General features: G+C 42.8%; 1 long non-coding RNA gene across 1 annotated transcript in view; it reads right to left on the bottom strand.

Moving 5' to 3' along the window:
• The window catches only part of LOC123725529 (uncharacterized), a 29,301-nt gene that overhangs the window by 4,049 nt on the left and 7,814 nt on the right, over window positions 1-17,438 (bottom strand). The window lies entirely within an intron of this gene.

Raw genomic sequence — 17,438 nt, 5'->3', positions numbered from 1 at the left:
GTAGTTTTATGCATTGGATTTTAATGTAGCATAGTATGTAAGGTAAAAACATACATTTTCCATTCATTAAAATACATGGCAACATATATTTATGAAATATATTTTGGAATATATTTTACTAGCTATCACAGCATGCTGTCAAAATGTATTCCCACAGCATGCTGTCAAAATGTATTCCCACAGCATATTTTTAAATATATAAACATATATGTCGAAATATATGTATGAAAACAGCCAATTTTGTTATATGTCCATATATTTTTGTACATATATTTCAATATATGGACAATGGAGATGACTCACTCCATCCACTACCACTGTGTATCAACCCCCTGGCTGGATAAAAGAGGCTACAAAGCAGATAAATCAAAATCAGACATACAGTAGGGCAAGATGTGATCATGTGAGCACCGAGCTGTCTGCTTGAACTGCTGACGCACAGCTCGGACACCCATGCATACCTCACAAGCCATGCCACAAGATGTCTCTTCACAGTCCCCAAGTCCAGACTATGGGAGGCGCACAGTACTACATAGAGCTATGACTACATGGAACTCTATTCCACATCAAGTAACTGATGCAAGCAGTAAAATTTGATTTAAAAAACAGATAAAAATACACCGTATGGAACAGAGGGGACTGTGAAGCAACACAAACATAGGCACAGACACAGACACACACACACACACACACACACACACACACACACACACACACACACACACACACACACACACACACACACACACACACACACATGGATGTTGTACTGTAGATATGTGGTAGTGGTGGAGTAGTGTTGTGAAATCTGTGAATATATTGTTATGTTTTTAAAATTGTATGAACTGCCTTAATTTTGCTGGACCCCAGGAAGAGTAGCTGCTTTGTAGCATCTAATGGAGATCCATAATAAATACAAATCAAAGCAAGCAATATGTTGCTGTTATCAAGACTTGCTATTACCACTGTGGTGCTTTTTGAAATTGGGCTGTCAAGGGGAGAGGTGCGCAAAATGTGTTAACATTGGCACAGCACCCAGGATCGGCAGTCTATCCTTTGCCAATCACAGTCCAGGGAAATTGGAAACCGTGTTCAGCCAATACTCCCCTGGACATCCGATCTCAGACCACACTCCAGTCATCTGGATTTTAATGTTGGCAGCCAGAGTGGAAAATGGGGGCATGAGGAGAAAAGAAGGGGAGGCCATATAAAAGCTCACACAGAGACATGTATTACAATTAAAAAGTCCAGTCATGCTGCCCACAATCTGATGGATACAGTCAGTGGATGGACATATGGGTGTAGTCCCCATTCAGGGCTGACAGAGGCTAGACATCTTCAGAGACCAGTGGACATATAACCTAGGGAGTATTCTGTACACCATCTCTACTTTCATTAGGAATACAGCGTATGTCAATATACAGTCGTATACACTTATGTAGTATATACTTGGCATCTGGTCATTTTGGCAGACGCTCCTATCCTGTGTGAGATTTACAGGAGTGCATATGGTGGTATCTAGCGGTAAAGGGAATGTTGACCTTTGTGGACAGATACTGTAAATGTTATTCAGAGTGACTTACAATTCATTCAGTATACAGTGCATTCGGAAAGTACTCCGACCCCTTGACTTTTTCCACATTTTCTTACGTTAAAGCCTTATTCTAAAATCGATTCAATAATTTTTTCCCTCATCAATCTACACAAAATACCCCACAAAATGTTCATTATAGGGTATTGTGTGTAGATTGATGAGGAAACAAAACAATTGAATCCATTTTAGAATAAGGCTGTAACATAACAAAATGTGGAAAAAGTCACGGGGTCTGAATACTTTCCGAATGCACTGTATGTGGAAATCAAATCCAGACCCCTCTGGTGATGTAAGAACCAAACTACAACCAACAGAGCCAGTGGAACAACATGTTCGAGCCAGTGGAACCACACAAAGGTAAAGGAGTCCAAACTTATGTTACTCATCATTTGAATGGGGATCAATGTACTGGATTTGTCCATTGTTTTTAATAGGCAAACCTAAACTATAGATCAAATCTAATTTACTATGCTATCTGTTCTGTAAACCAATTTCAAAATGAGTTGAAGATGGGTTAAAGCTGTAAAATAAGGTCATCCTGGAACGATGGTGATTTAAAATCAACCCCTAAGGTTTGACCTGACAATAATTAATCCATTCCATTCAGACAACCCATATTGTATCATACTGCTAACATTTTACTCACATATCATACTACTAATGGGTAAAATATGTTCACCCTAATGACATAAACTGGTGGCCAGTTTTCTGGCCGTTAGAAGTGAAATGTTAACACGCACATAATCATTCTTCTCTTCTTTGTGGTCCAGGAAATTACAGCCCCAAAGTTGAGTTAATTGTAGAAAACAATATGGTGTTGTTTAGTTTAGCTGGGGTTAAGAGTGAACATCTGGAAAACCAGACACTTTGCTGGTTTAGCAGGGCACTTTGCCTTAAGGTAAACGACATAGCGACACTGCAACAGCCGCAGAAACTACTTCTGCACATTTATTGTGGATGTTTCGGTCAGAGACGTACGTTCTGGCCTAGCCATGACTACCAGGGGGCAAGTGTCATTTTTAGGTAACAAAACACTACCCCCCCCATGCAAGTTATGGACCACACTCCAAATATTTGGGGTTACATTTCGGTCCATGTTCGTCATCACAATGTGCGGCCCCCCACCATATTCTTCCCAAAGTGGAAATGTACCATCTGGAGCTGCTGCTGACCCACGGACCTCTGACCTCTGACCTCATGCAAGACTCAGGACTTGGAGACGCGTTTAGCCTTATACCACCACTTAAAGGGGTAGTTATAACACTGATGTACTGTATATAAAAACCCTGGATTGCTGATACTATATATTGGCCAATTAGAGGCTTTGAAGCCAACAGCCGCATATTGGCACTCCTCAGGAGTCCTCCATAGGAATGAATGGAATTCTACAGTATTTCATTAAAAAGGACAACATTTATATTTGAGTATTAATTTGTTGTAGTGGGGACAGTAAAATTTGTACTCTCTACAAAAAAATACTTGAAGGAACAGGTTTCTATATATATATTTTTTAATGTTCAGTTCATATATAATTTAAAAGTATGCATTGAGCTGTCTGTAATGGAATATACTTGTCAAAAATGAATCTAGACATTAATAAATGCATTTTTATAGCTTCCAAAATCTTTTTTATAATGAAGGAGTACCAAAATGGCTGCATGGTGGCTTCAATACAGTGACCCCTTTCAGTCATCCTGGGTTTATACACATTATTGATTTGGAGTTTAGCAGTGTTGCAATGTTGTTTTTCGTAACATAAGGCATGGCTCCTTGTAGTACACTCTACCATTCTACGTATTCCTGTGTGCCATGACATTTGGAACGCGCCGTATAATTCCTCACGCAGCCGTGGGGCCAGTGTTGTGTAGGCAATGAAGCTGTATTTTAGCACCAACTTGCTTGGTTCCTTGATCAGGGCCCGGTTTACCAAAAGCATCTTAAAGATAAGTTCATCGTAAGAACCTTTGTAGGAGCATATTTAAATCTCAGTTGTTTCCCAAAACTATTGTTACTTAAGTTGAACTTGAAAACACTCGTTATTTACTGACTGCCTCCGAAGATCTCCGCTAAACATGCAAACAAGATGTTAATCTGTCTCTTTTTGACCGCAAATAACTTCAGAACGAAGTTGCCAATGTCTTTGCAATTGTTAGCCTTCAAACAAGTAAAGTTTTAAATGATGCTTAAATGAAAACCCGAGATGACTGTATTTTAAAAGATGAATACTGTGGGCCCATAAATTTAAATCACATTAAAATCTATTTCATGTTCATTCCATTGAGTTCCATTATGCTAATTGTAGGCTACTGTAATTTTTGCCTCAATATATACTACATGACCAAAAGTATGAGCACACATGCTCGTCGAACATCTCATTCCAAAATCATGGGCATTAATATGGAGTTGGTCCTCCCTTTGCTGCTACAACAGCCTCCACTCTTCTGGGAAGGCTTTCCTCTAGATGTTGGAATATTGCTGTAGGGACTTGCTTCAGTTCAGCCACAAGAGCATTAGTGAGGTTGGGCACTGATGTGGGCGATTAGGCCTGGCTCGCAGTCAACGTTCCAATTCATCACAAAGGTGTTCGATGGGTTGAGGTCAGGGCTCTGTGCAGGCCAGTCAAGTTCTTCAAGTTCTTTACACCACTCCAGCTACTTGGCATTGCGCATGGTGATCTTAGGCTTATCTGCGGCTTCTCGGCCATGTAAACCCATTTCATGGAAACCCATTTCATGAAGCTCCCAACTAACAGTTATTGTGCTGACTTTGCTCCAGAGGCAGTTTGGAACTCGGTAGTGAGTGTTGCAACCGAGGATAGACGATTTCTACGCACTACGCGCTTCAGCACACGGCGGTCCCATTCTGTGAGCTTGTGTGGCCTACCACTCCACGGCTGAGCCGTTGTTGCTCCTAGAGGTTTCCACTTCACAATAACAGCACTTACAGTTGACCGGGGCAGCTCTAGCAGGGCAGAAATTTGATGAACTGACTTGTTGGAAAGGTGGCATCCTATGACGGTGCTGCGTTGAAAGTCATGGAGCTCTTCAGTAAGGCCATTCTACTGCCAATGTTTGTCTATGGAGATTGTATCGCTGTGTGCTCGATTTTATACACCTGTCAGCAACAGGTGTGTCTGAAATAGTCGAATACACTAATTTGAACGGGTGTCCACATACTTTTGTATATATAGTATATCTCATGATGTGTAACAACATGTGCACAATGCGCCAAATCTCTGATAGGACGACCTTATAATAATGCACTAAGCATTAGAATAAACCGTCTCAATTTTGCAGCCATATAGGTGATAATATATCTATAGGAGCTGATCCGTCGTCAGTATTGTGGAATAAATATACTGTTAAGGTAAGATATGAATGGATAAAGCTGATCCGAGACCGGTGCTGCTTTTCTTTCCATCCTATCCGTATCGATATGCGGACGTTCTCTCTGCATGGTGTTTTGGGAAAGGCATGTTACATCTTCAGCTGTTGTCTTAGGAAACTCATGTTACATCTTCAGCCTGATTACTTCCCCTTTATCTAGCACTCCGTTGTATCACCCATCAGGCAGTATTGTTTCTGTGTTCATGTTCAGACGCTACTCTTGCTCTTGTATTCGCTCTGTTTGTTCAGATTAAATTCACAGACTGCACCTGCTTCCTGACTCCCTGTAGTCTTCGTTCCGCGTTCTTCAACGTCTAGAACTTCCTCAAAAGGCATCACCTCCAACAAGTGGAGGATTCACTACCACGAGTCAACTCAGTGAGCCAACACTTCAGACTATTCAGCAGTTAGCCCCGGTCAGCGACGCATGTTTGTCACTCCCGGACAAATATGATGGGACTCCATCCAAATGCCGTGGCTTCCTCCTCCAGTGCTTCCTTTATTTCACTCATCAGATGGGAGCCCCCGCCACGAGAGGTCCAAGGTTGCTACTGTTATTTCCTTGCTGACCGGGTGGGCGTTGGAGTGGGCTACGGCCATCTGGGAGAGAGGAGAGGAGGACCTGGGTTCCTTTGAGAAGTTCATGGCTCTGTTCAGAGGAGTCTAAGATCATCCATCAGAGGGCAGTGAAGGGGGTGAGCGCCTAGTCCAACTACGGTAGGAAGGCCAGACCGCTGCGGAGTATGCCCTCGCCTTCATTACAGTGGCAGCATCCAGTGGATGGAATGAGCAGGCACTCCGCACCTTATTCAGTAGAGGATTGCGCAAAAAGGTCCGGAGTTTGCATGCCGAGAGGACACCCTCTCCTTGGACGCACTCATCGCGATGGCCACCCGCCTGGATAACCTTCTGCAGGAACGTCGGTACCCCATCTCCTCTCTCCCTCCTTTCCTGATCGTTCTGATTCAGAGCCTGAACCCATGAAGGAAGGGGCTACACACCTCCGCGCGGCTGAGCGACGTCTGTCCCTACTGACGGTGCTCTGTCCCTACTGTGGTCAGGAGGGGCACCAGCTTCAACGTTGTCCGCTACGTCCCAACCCGGGATCAACTTGAGCTGAGGGACGGTCCCGTGGTCATCCGTCTCCTGGGGTAGGTGTGAGTATTCCATCATCACTTTCCGCCAAACCCTTTTTAGTACCGATTTCACTAGCTGGCTGTCCCTCATGTGTTTTCTACAGCTCAAGTGGATTCCAGTGCCGCTGGGAATTTTATTGCTTCCTCCCTTAACATAAGCTAATACCCGCTCTCCTCTCTCCGGTTCAAGCACTGGATAATCGACCACTGAGATCTGGGATAATCACACACAGCACCACTCACCAACACTGTGGGACCCCTGCACCAAGAAAGCCTTCCCTTCCTCATCAAGACACCTGTACACAAAGTTATCCTCGGGCTCCCGTTGCTCCAACCCCACCAACTCCTGGTCGAGGATGGAGGTTACTGCCTGGGGACCCGGATGTCGGAAGATCTGCTTTCCCTTACCCTGTGGTTCAACGTCAGTTGAGAGTCCTGTGGTTGCCCTCCAGGCCGACAACCCGGAGGTTTACCAGGATCTCCGGGAGGTTCTCTATAAGACCTGCGCCACCTGTCTCCCTCCTCATCGCCCCTGGCACTGTGCTATCGACCTGCTAGCAGACTCTGCGGCTCTGCATCTACCCCCTGTCGGTGGCTGAAACCAAGGCTCTGGAGGAGTACATTGAGGAGGCTCTCCAACAGGGTTTCACAATGACTGTCACGCTCTGACCTAGGAGAGCTGTGTTTTTCTTGTTTAGTTAGGTCAGTGTGTGATAGGTGGGTGGGCATTCTATGTTTTCGTTTTCTATGTTTTGGCCAGGTATGGTTTCCAATCAGAGGCAGCTGTATATCGTTGTCTCTCATTGGAAGCCATACTTAGGCAGCCTGTTTTTCATGTGTTGGTGTGGGTAGTCGTTTTCCATTTTGTCAACTTTGGAACTGTTGGCTGTCGTTTTGTTGTTTTTTGGTTAAGTGTTTCATTAAAGAAAAGTATGAGCACTCTACACGCTGCGCCTTGGTCCCCTTTATACGACCCGTGTTACAATGACGGCCTACACTGATTGATAATTGATAATGCAGGTAGTTTCATCTGAGCCACTGGTTTAATCCTATTCTTTAACTTTATTTTTTTATTTAGTTGGAGACGTGAATCTAACATTTTTGTTAACTTGTCGATAGGCTATTTACTGTATTGCAAGTGTGATATTGAATATTGCTTGGTTGTCAACAAATTCCAGTTTGTCTACAAATTAATATTTTATATGTTGGATTCACCATATCAATTATTAATTTGTAGACAAACAGGAATTAAAGCCAGACTTAGTCAGTGGCACAGATGGAACTATCCAAGCAGAAGATACATCTCCTTCAAATGTTGTTATTTGGTTGCGTTGACAACCAAACACAATTCAATATCCAGTTTGTCTACAAATTAATAATTGATATATGGAGACGTGAATCCAAAGTATTAATGATTAACTTGAAGATTATATTTTAAATAAACAAAAGCTTGAAACCCTAGGCTTATGTATTGTTTATTTTTAGTTGAACCCTGGGTTGAATTGAAACAATAGCTGTTGATGACTTTTCAAATGCTATTTAGGCCTAAATAGTATCATCGATCTTATATGACTTATAGAGAGTATGGTTACATTTCATTTGCTCTGTTAAACCTCCTCTTTGGAATGACTTCGATAGCAGCAGTGAATATATTTAGTTACAGTAAATTCCGGACTATAAGCCGCAACTTTTTTCCCAGCTTTGAACCTCGCGGCTTAAACAATGACGCGGCTAATATGTATTTTTCCCGCTTTCTGTGACGTGCTCAGTTTTATGGCGGCATGAAGCTTTCATTAGACCAATGAAATTGCCGAACGAGTTAAGGTCTAACAACTTTTTCGTTTACTGTTTAGATTAAATCGAGCGCTCTCAAACTTGTCACCCTCATCATGGCAAAGACACGGAGAAATGCATATGATGCAGCTTTCAAGTTGAAGGCGATTGATCTGGCTGTTGGAAAAGGAAATAGAGCTGCTGCACGGGAGCTTGGTCTTAATGAGTCGATGATAAGACGTTGGAAACAGCAGCGTGAGGAATTGACTCAGTGCAAAAAGACAACTAAAGCTTACTGCTAATTTTTTATTTTTTGTTACAAGTCGTGTTTCGTTAAAGCCTATTTATTTTTGTTACAAGCCGTGTTTCGTTAAAGTCTATTTATTTTTGTTACAAGCCGTGTTTCGTTAAAGCCTGTGTAAAGTTCATTTGTTTCAATGTACCGGTAGGCCCCTGCGGCTTATAGACATGTGCGGCTTATTTATGTTCAAAATATATATATTTTTAAATTCAGTGGGTGTGGCTTATATTCAGGTGCGCTTAATAGTCCGGAAATTACGGTATTAAGAGGTCTATCAGTAGTGATGCTCACCATAGCACATTGGTAGTAGTAAGTGACAAATATAAAAGCTAAGCAGGGCTTGGTTAAAACCCTGTATGGGAGACCAATTAAATAGCTGAATGTCAACTCTCCAGTAGGAGGTACTGCCCAGCCTATAGTAAAAAAAAAATGTGATAGTGGAATATATTGTTGAAGGTCTGATGTTTTTTCAAAAGGTACAAATTCAACATATTTTAAACAAGGTTTGTCTATGTTGAAAATTGGTTACAATGGTAACATAATCCTGTGGTTGAAATTTCACCCTCAAAACAACAGTTTACGTTGATCCAATGTATTTTCCATGTAGATTACGTGTCACAATACGTTGACAAATTTAGTTGAAACAACGTTGATTCAACCGGTTTGTGCCCAGTGGGATAACTTTATTATAAGCAACGTTAGCTAGCTTATTAAGGTTGAAGAATTGTTCTAACGAAAAAGCACATGAATGAAACAAAGTTGTATTTGCGACATGAGGAAATAGGAAGCTCCGAAGAGCATGTGAATGCCGCATTAGTCTACTGCCAGTGGAGGCTCCTCAGAGGAGGACCATGCTCCTCAGTGAATTTTTAGATAAAACTATACTAAATATATTCACGCCCCCAAATAATTGATTAAAACACACTGTTTTGTAATCAAGGTCTACAGTAGCCTCAACAGCACTATGTTGGGTAGCACCATGGCGTAGCCGGAGGACAGCTAATTTCCGTCTTCCTCTGGGTACACTGACTACAATACAAAACCTAGGAGGCTCATGGTTCTCACCCACTTCCATAGACTTACACAGTAACTATGACAACTTCCGGAGGACATCCTCCACCCTATCAGAGCTCTTGCAGCATGAACTGACATGTTCTCCACCCAACCAAAGGATCAGATAATGAATCTAGTATTGAAAGCATAAGCTACAGCTGGCTAGTGCATAAAATGTGGTGAGTAGTTGACTCAAAGAGAAAGACAATATTAATTTCTTAAAAATTGAAGCAGAAGCAATAGAGAGCTACCTAACTACATTTTGTTGATTTTTTTCCACTTCTACTTAGCTAGCGAATGCAGCTAGCTGGTTTAGCCTATTCAAACACCCGGCTCAAACAGAGAGGGATGCTATGTTCGCTAGCTGGCTATGGCTATCCAACACTGGAACTCTTCCAAGCTTTTGGCTTTGCCACTGGGGCCCACTGGTGTAACTGCTAAACTGCTTGCTGACTGTACACTGTACCGCATGATTGTAGAGGGTTTACTAACACGTTAGTTCTAGTAGCTACAGTGAGGGGGAAAAGTATTTGATCCCCTGCTGATTTTGTACATTTGCCCACTGACAAAGAAATGATCCGTCTATAATTTTAATGGTAGGTTTATTTGAATGCGTGGGGATTGCTTGAGAGATGATATGCCAACTAATTTATCAGTAGACTCTCTCAGTCAGAAAGGAGAGATCGGATTCCAGAGGTTTCTATGGCCTGGCTAAAAATACACTCACCCGAGGGTTTCCACACACCCACACACAAAACCACACACACATGCACACCCATGCAGACCGACACCCTGTCAGCCCAGAACAGAGATACGGGCGGAGGACAGACACAGGACTCTTCGCTAACCCAAGATGAGAAATGTTGTCAGGTAAGCCAGGGGAAGTGCATCAGGTGTCCACACCTGGCCTTGGGGACTGGGTGGACAGAGGAGAGTGGATGAAGGCACTGGGAACGAGAGAAAAACACACACACACTCATCCCCCTTGTAAGAGCTAATTTTGACTGTTTCTGGTAAATGAGTAGAAATGATGGTGGTGTTTCTGTATGTGTGTGCATGAGAGACAGAGAGAATGAAAGAGATAATGAAATAAAGAGAGAGGGGCCAAGAGAGAGAAAGAGAGGGTGAGGTACAGGAGCCACCCGCTGAGCACCAAACAGCTTCACAGAGTTATTTACAGATAAATCCATCAACAAATGGCAGGTGCAGCATCCTCACAAACAGGCCTATTGGCTTTCCTCTCCCTGGAATGCTGAAATATCCTCTCCAGATTGCGCTCTGTGGATTCTGTCTCAGTAACTCTCTCTCTCTCACACATTGCGCTTGCGTCTGTTGTAGGCCACCGACTCACACATATGTCTCGTACTGTATGTCTATCTTCACGTCTAAAGTGACATCATAGGGCATAGTTATCCCCAATCCTAGCTTGTGATGTCTGTGCTTGTTGGCTATGTTTGTTTTACCATAGTATGAGTCCCTGGACACCTTAGAATTAGCATGTGTACACTGCGCGTACAAAACATGAACACCTGCTCTTTCCATGTGAAAGAGCAGGTGAAAACTATAATCCCTTATTGATGTCACTTGTTCAATCCACTTCAACCAGTGTGGAGATGAAGGGGAGGAGACAGGTTAAAGGAAGATTTTAAACCTTGAGACAATTGAGACATCGATTGTGTACAGTTGAAGTCGGGAAGTTTACATACACCTTAGCCAAATACATTTAACTCAGTTTTTCACAATTCCTGACATTTAATCCTAGAAAATATTCCCTGTTTTAGGTCATTTAGGATTACCACTTTATTTTAAGAATGTGAAATGTCAGAATAATAGTAGAGTGATTTATTTCAGCTTTTATTTCTTTCATCACATTCCCAGTGGGACAGAAGTTTACATACTCAATTAGTATTTGGTAGTATTGCCATTAACTTGTTTAACTTGGGTCAAATGCCTTCCACAAGCTTCCCACAATAAGTTGGGTGAATTTTGGCCAATTCCTCCTGACAGAGCTGGTGTAATTGAGTCAGGTATGTAGGCCTCCTTGCTCGCACACGCTTTTTCAGTTCTGCCCACAAATTTTCTATGGGATTGAGGTCAGGGCTTTGTGATGGCCACTCCAATACCTTGACTTTGTTGTCCTTAAGCCATTTTGCCACAACTTTGGAAGTATGCTTGGGGTCATTGTCCATTTGGAAGACCCATTTGCGACCAAGCTTTAACTTCCTGACTGATGTCAACGTCAGGAAGAGGCGACTCCGGGATGCTGGCCTTCTGAGCAGAGTTGCAAAGAAAGAGATATGGCTTATATATGGCACACACACACACACACACACACACACACATACATACACACATACATACAGTGGGGGAAAAAAGTATTTGATCCCCTGCTGATTTTGTACGTTTGCCCACTTACAAAGAAATGATCAGTCTATCATTTTAATGGTAGGTTTATATGAACAGTGAGAGACAGAATAACAACAAAAAAATGTTATAAAATGATTTGCATTTTAATGAGGGAAATAAATATTTGACCCCTCTGCAAAACATGACTTAGTATTTGGTGGCAAAACCCTTGTTGGCAATCACAGAGGTCAGACGTTTCTTGTAGTTGGCCACCAGGTTTGCACACATCTCAGGAGGGATTTTGTCCCACTCCTCTTTGCAGATCTTTTCCAAGTCATTAAGGTTTCGAGGCTGACGTTTGGCAACTCGAATCTTCAGCTCCCTCCACAGATTTTCTATGGGATTAAGGTCTGGAGACTGGCTAGGCCACTCGAGGACCTTAATGTGCTTCTTCTTGAGCCACTCCTTTGTTGCCTTGGCCGTGTGTTTTGGGTCATTGTCATGCTGGAATACCCATCCACGACCCATTTTCAATGCCCTGGCTGAGGGAAGGAGGTTCTCACCCAAGATTTGACAGTACATGGCCCCGTCAAATGATGCGGTGAAGTTGTCCTGTCCCCTTAGCAGAAAAACACCCCCAAAGCATAATGTTTCCACCTCCATGTTTGACGGTGGAGATGGTGTTCTTGGGGTCATAGGCAGCATTCCTCCTCCTCCAAACACAGCGAGTTGAGTTGATGCCAAAGAGCTCCATTTTGGTTTCCTCTGACCACAACACTTTCACCAGTTGTCCTCTGAATCATTCAGATGTTCATTGGCAAACTTCAGACGGACATGTATATGTATTCTTGAGCAGGGGGACCTTGCGGGCGCTGCAGAATTTCAGTCCTTCACAGCGTAGTGTGTTACCAATTGTTTTCTTGGTGACTATGGTCCCAGCTGCCTTGAGATCATTGACAAGATCCTCCCGTGTAGTTATGGGCTGATTCCTCACCGTTCTCATGATCATTGCAACTCCATGAGGTGAGATCTTGCATGGAGCCCCAGGCCGAGGTATATTGACAGTTCTTTTGTGTTTCTTCCATTTGCGAATAATCGCACCAACTGTTGTCACCTTCTCACCAAGCTGCTTGGCGATGGTCTTATAGCCCATTCCAGCCTTGTGTAGGTCTACAATCTTGTCCCTGACATCCTTGGAGAGCTCTTTGGTCTTGGCCATGGTGGAGAGTTTGGAATCTGATTGATTGATTGCTTCTGTGGACAGGTGTCTTTTACACAGGTAACAAGCTGCGGTTAGGAGCACTCCCTTTAAGAGTGTGCTCCTAATCTCAGCTTGTTACCTGTATAAAAGACACCTGGGAGCCAGAATTCTTTCTGATTGAGAGGGGGTCAAATACTTATTTCCGTCATTAAAATGCAAATCAATTTATAACATTTTTGACATGCATTCTCGATATCTTTGTTGTTATTCTGTCTCTCACTGTTCAAATAAACCTAACATTACAATTATAGACTGATAATTTCTTTGTCAGTGGGCAAACATACAAAATCAGCAGGGGATCAAATACTTTTTTCCCCCCACTGTGTGTGTATGTATGTATGTATGTATGTATGTATGTATGTATGTATGTATGTATGTATGTATGTATGTATGTATGTATGTATGTATGTATGTATGTATGTATGTATGTATGTATGTATGTATGTATGTATGTATATATATATATATATATATATATATATATATATATGTATGGACACCCCTTCAAATTTGCGGATTCAGCTATTTCAGCCACAAAGGTTGCTGATAGGTGTATAAAATAGAGCACATAGCCATGCAATCTCTAAAGACAAACATTGGCAGTAGAATGGCCTTACTGAAGAGCTCAGTGACTTTCAACTTGGCAACGTCATAGGATGCCACCTTTCCAACAACTCAGTTCGTCAAATTTCAGCCCTGCTAGAGCTGCCCCGTTCAACTGTAGGTGCTGTTACTGTGAAGTGGAAACGTCTAGGAGCAACAACGTCTAAGACCGGCAAGTGCTGAAGCGCGTAAAAATCGTCTGTCCTCGGTTGCAACACTCACTATCGTGTTCCAAACTGCCTCTGGAAGCAATGTCAGCACAAGAACTGTTTGTTGGGAGCTTCATGAAATAGGTTTACATGGCCTAGCAGCCGTATACAAGCCTAAGATCACCATGCGCAATGCCATGCGTTGGCTGGAGTGGTGTAAAACTTGCCGCCATTGGACTCTGGAGCAGTGGAAACGCGTTCTCTGGAGTGATGAATCACGTTTCACCATCCGACGGACAAATCTGAATTTGGTGGACGCCAGGAGAACGCTACCTGCCCGAATGCACAGTGCCAATTGTAAAGTTTGGAGGAGAAGGAATAATGGTCTGTTTTTTCTTGGTTCAGGCTAGGCCCCTTAGTTCCAGTGAAGGGAAATCTTAACACTACAGCATACAATGACATTCTAGACGATTCTGTGCTTCCAACTTTGGGGAAGGCCCTTTCCTGATTCAGCATAAAAATGCCCCGTGCACAAAGTGAGGTCCATACAGAAATGGTTTGTCGAGATCGGTGTGGAAGAACTTGACTGGCCTGCACAGAGCCCTGACCCTATTGAACACTTTTGGGATGAATTGGAATGCCAACTGCAAGCCAGGCCTAATCGCCCAACATCAGCGCCCGTTCTCACAAATGTTGTTGTGGCTGAATGGAAGCAAATCCCTGCAGCAATGTTCCAACATCTAGGGGAAAGCCTTCCCAGAAGAGTGGAGGCTGTTAGCAGCATAGGGGTGACCAACTCCATATTAATGCCCATGATTTTGGAATGAGATGATCGACAAGCAGGTGTCCACATACTTTTGGTAATATAGCGTATATACAGTGCATTCGGAAAGTATTCAGACCCCTTGACTTTTTCCACATTTTGTTACGTTACAGCCTTATTAAAAAATGGTTTCAATTATTTTGTTCTACATAAAATTCCTCATAATGACAAAGCGTAAACAGGTTTTTATACGTCTTCAAATGTATTAACATTTCAAAAAAAAAAATATATATATATATATATATATATATATATATATATATATATGTGTGTGTGTGTGTGTGTGTGTGTGTGTGTGTGTGTGTGTGTTTGTGTGTGTCATAATAATTGCCTAATTTCCTCCCTGTAATAGAAGATGCTGCTATGATCTCAAAAAAGGAACCTCTCAGTTTTATGCCATGGTAATACAATATAACTCTGATAATCAACATATCAAGTGTAGAAGACATTACTGAATCACCCCCTTCCTAAAACAGACTAACAACCCTCCCTGCTGTACACTGACCTTAACTCGTCACACCCTTCCCCTGACCTTGAACTCTACTTGAAGGTCTACTGACCTTGCTTCTCTATAGGGTCTATGTCAACCATACAGGGCCGAATAGGACATTGTCGAGATGAACATTATATTTCCTTGCTTTTATCTGCATGCCACTAGCAACGTTTGTCACACCAAGGAACACAATACAACAGGTGCATAATGAGTGTGAGAGCGACAGTAGGGTTAGAAGCAAGAGACAATGGTTTTAGGTCTTTTAATCACCATTTGACCATGTTTATGTCCTTAGAAGAGGAAAATGCAATGCTTTCATGGGTTGGGGGAGGAAGGAGATATTGTGCAGCCAAAAAATGTGGCTACTGATAGTGTCCCACTGATGGTGTCCCAGCCTGACAGTAAGATGATATTACACCCCACCCATCTCATCCCTCAACCGCAGAGAGCCTGTACACACACACACACAAACATGTACACTCACCTACAAGACACACACTGTATTGGAAAACTCTCTGCTCGCTGACAGAACATGAGAATGGTACAATTATAAAACAAGAGTGACAGGAAGGCTTGGGTTTCACCGGCAGATGACAGCCCCTGGACGTCCGCCTGGAAGTTGTTCACAGCAATACCACCCCACCCCACGCTCTCTCCCCACAAAATCCCAATGTAAACGGAGAAGGAATGGGGTGGGGGGGGGGCAAGGTCAGAAGGAGCACGTGCCATTGAACACACTGGTCCAGGTGGGAAACCATCAGGCAATGCTTTCATTCCCCTCCAAACCTCAACACACAACCGCAAACCATTTGGGCACCATGCTGGAGGCTGACTGGTAGGTTAGATAAGTTAGTAATGACTGGAGTTATAATTGGGGAAAGCAGTTTACACCAACCATATAACCTGTCTAGGAAACCTTAGACCTTAGTTATAGGCTATAACTATGACCCTGTATTCCAATAATAGCTAAGCATTGTAACACTGTTCTAAATAGTTAGCACACTACCATCAAAACTGAATTCACAATTTAGTTTTGCCTTAATGTGGAACTACTAGGGGGGGGGGTTGGGTCATTTTAGATTCCTTGTATACATATATGCACAATTGTTGCCATAATTATGCCAAGGCATGAGGGTGAGAAAGTGCTCATATGTGGACACTTACATCACATGTAACAAAACATTAACTAAGCAAGCATCACACATCATCCATATGAGCTTCTGGCAACCTGAGAACACATGCATGGGCTCCCGGTCTTAAAAAGACATTAACATGCTAGCTCTAGCACAATGTGAAGAAAGGGGAGCAGCATAACAAAGAAGTGGCCGAGGATGTCCTTCACCGAGTCAGACACATTACAAACTGTGCGTTCCAAATGGCACCCTATTCCCAATGTAGTTCACTACTACCCATATGGCTCTGGCCAAAAGTAGTGCACTACATAGGGAATAGGGTGCCATATGGAATATAACCTAAGTGTTATGTAATACTGCTGGAGGACAAGGACAGGGAGTCGGCGTGGCGCCATTTTAGGTATGGTCACTGCCCGCTGTAGAGGACAAAATACATAGCACTCCATTGGGGGGATGCCACCTCCACTGTACCACTCGCTGTCTTGGGACAGGAAGTACAGAGCTATTTTTGAAACGATGTGCACCACAACAACACCCTAGCCTGGGTTCTGATTGGAGAGCATTGCTGCAACTGCAAAATATAGCCTGGCAGACTGCAGACAATGGCTCAAGCTCAACTCTGCAGCCAGCGTTCATTTTGGGGAAATAAACCATTAGCAAGGGTCACATCGGATCCTGCTACAGAAGATCCCTGTCTGTGACACGGTGGACAGTGGTGCCAACATATCAATATAACGCCATGTCAAGTGTTCAGTGTCCAAGTACCTATTGACTGTTCACTTGTCTGTTAAATTTATTAGCCTTTCTATATTCATCGCTGTCAGTACAGTATGATTTAATCATATGATATGACAGGTGTTTGTACTTACGATGGCCTCTACCAGGGGTGGTGGGGAGTTGTTGGGGGAATAGGCCCTGGGTAATATATTTTATTGCCATAAAGAGTAGTATACAGTATACTGTAGCTGCAGTATGTGGAGAGTAGTACGGTGGTAAAGAGCATTAGAATAGTATAATATGTAGAAGCACCTAACAAAGTGATGAACTATCTCCTTCTAGCTGTGCTTGATAAAGTTGAAGGTAATTACAGTGTAGTAGGAAAGCCCACAGGCTTATTAAGGGACTCAATTATACAGTATACCGAGAAGCCCATAGCATGAATCATCAAGCCAACGCCAACTCCTGTACACAATCCCACCCCTGACAAAAACTGACAAAAAACCCCAACAAAAGAATCCTATTTTCCTTCTGTCTTTTTTTGTCACTTTTTTGTTCATACCCCTCCTCACCCTGTAATGGAGACATATTTGAATGTGTGGGCATGGGAAGTCCTGCATCACCAGAAGATTTCATCTCCACTGAATGGACGTTTTTGACCGTTTTTTTT

Source organism: Salmo salar, chromosome ssa12, assembly GCF_905237065.1.
Source record: "Salmo salar chromosome ssa12, Ssal_v3.1, whole genome shotgun sequence".
NCBI lineage: Eukaryota > Metazoa > Chordata > Actinopteri > Salmoniformes > Salmonidae > Salmo > Salmo salar.
The sequence above is the reverse complement of the archived record's forward strand: the minus strand, read 5'-3'. Positions and strand labels throughout refer to the sequence as shown.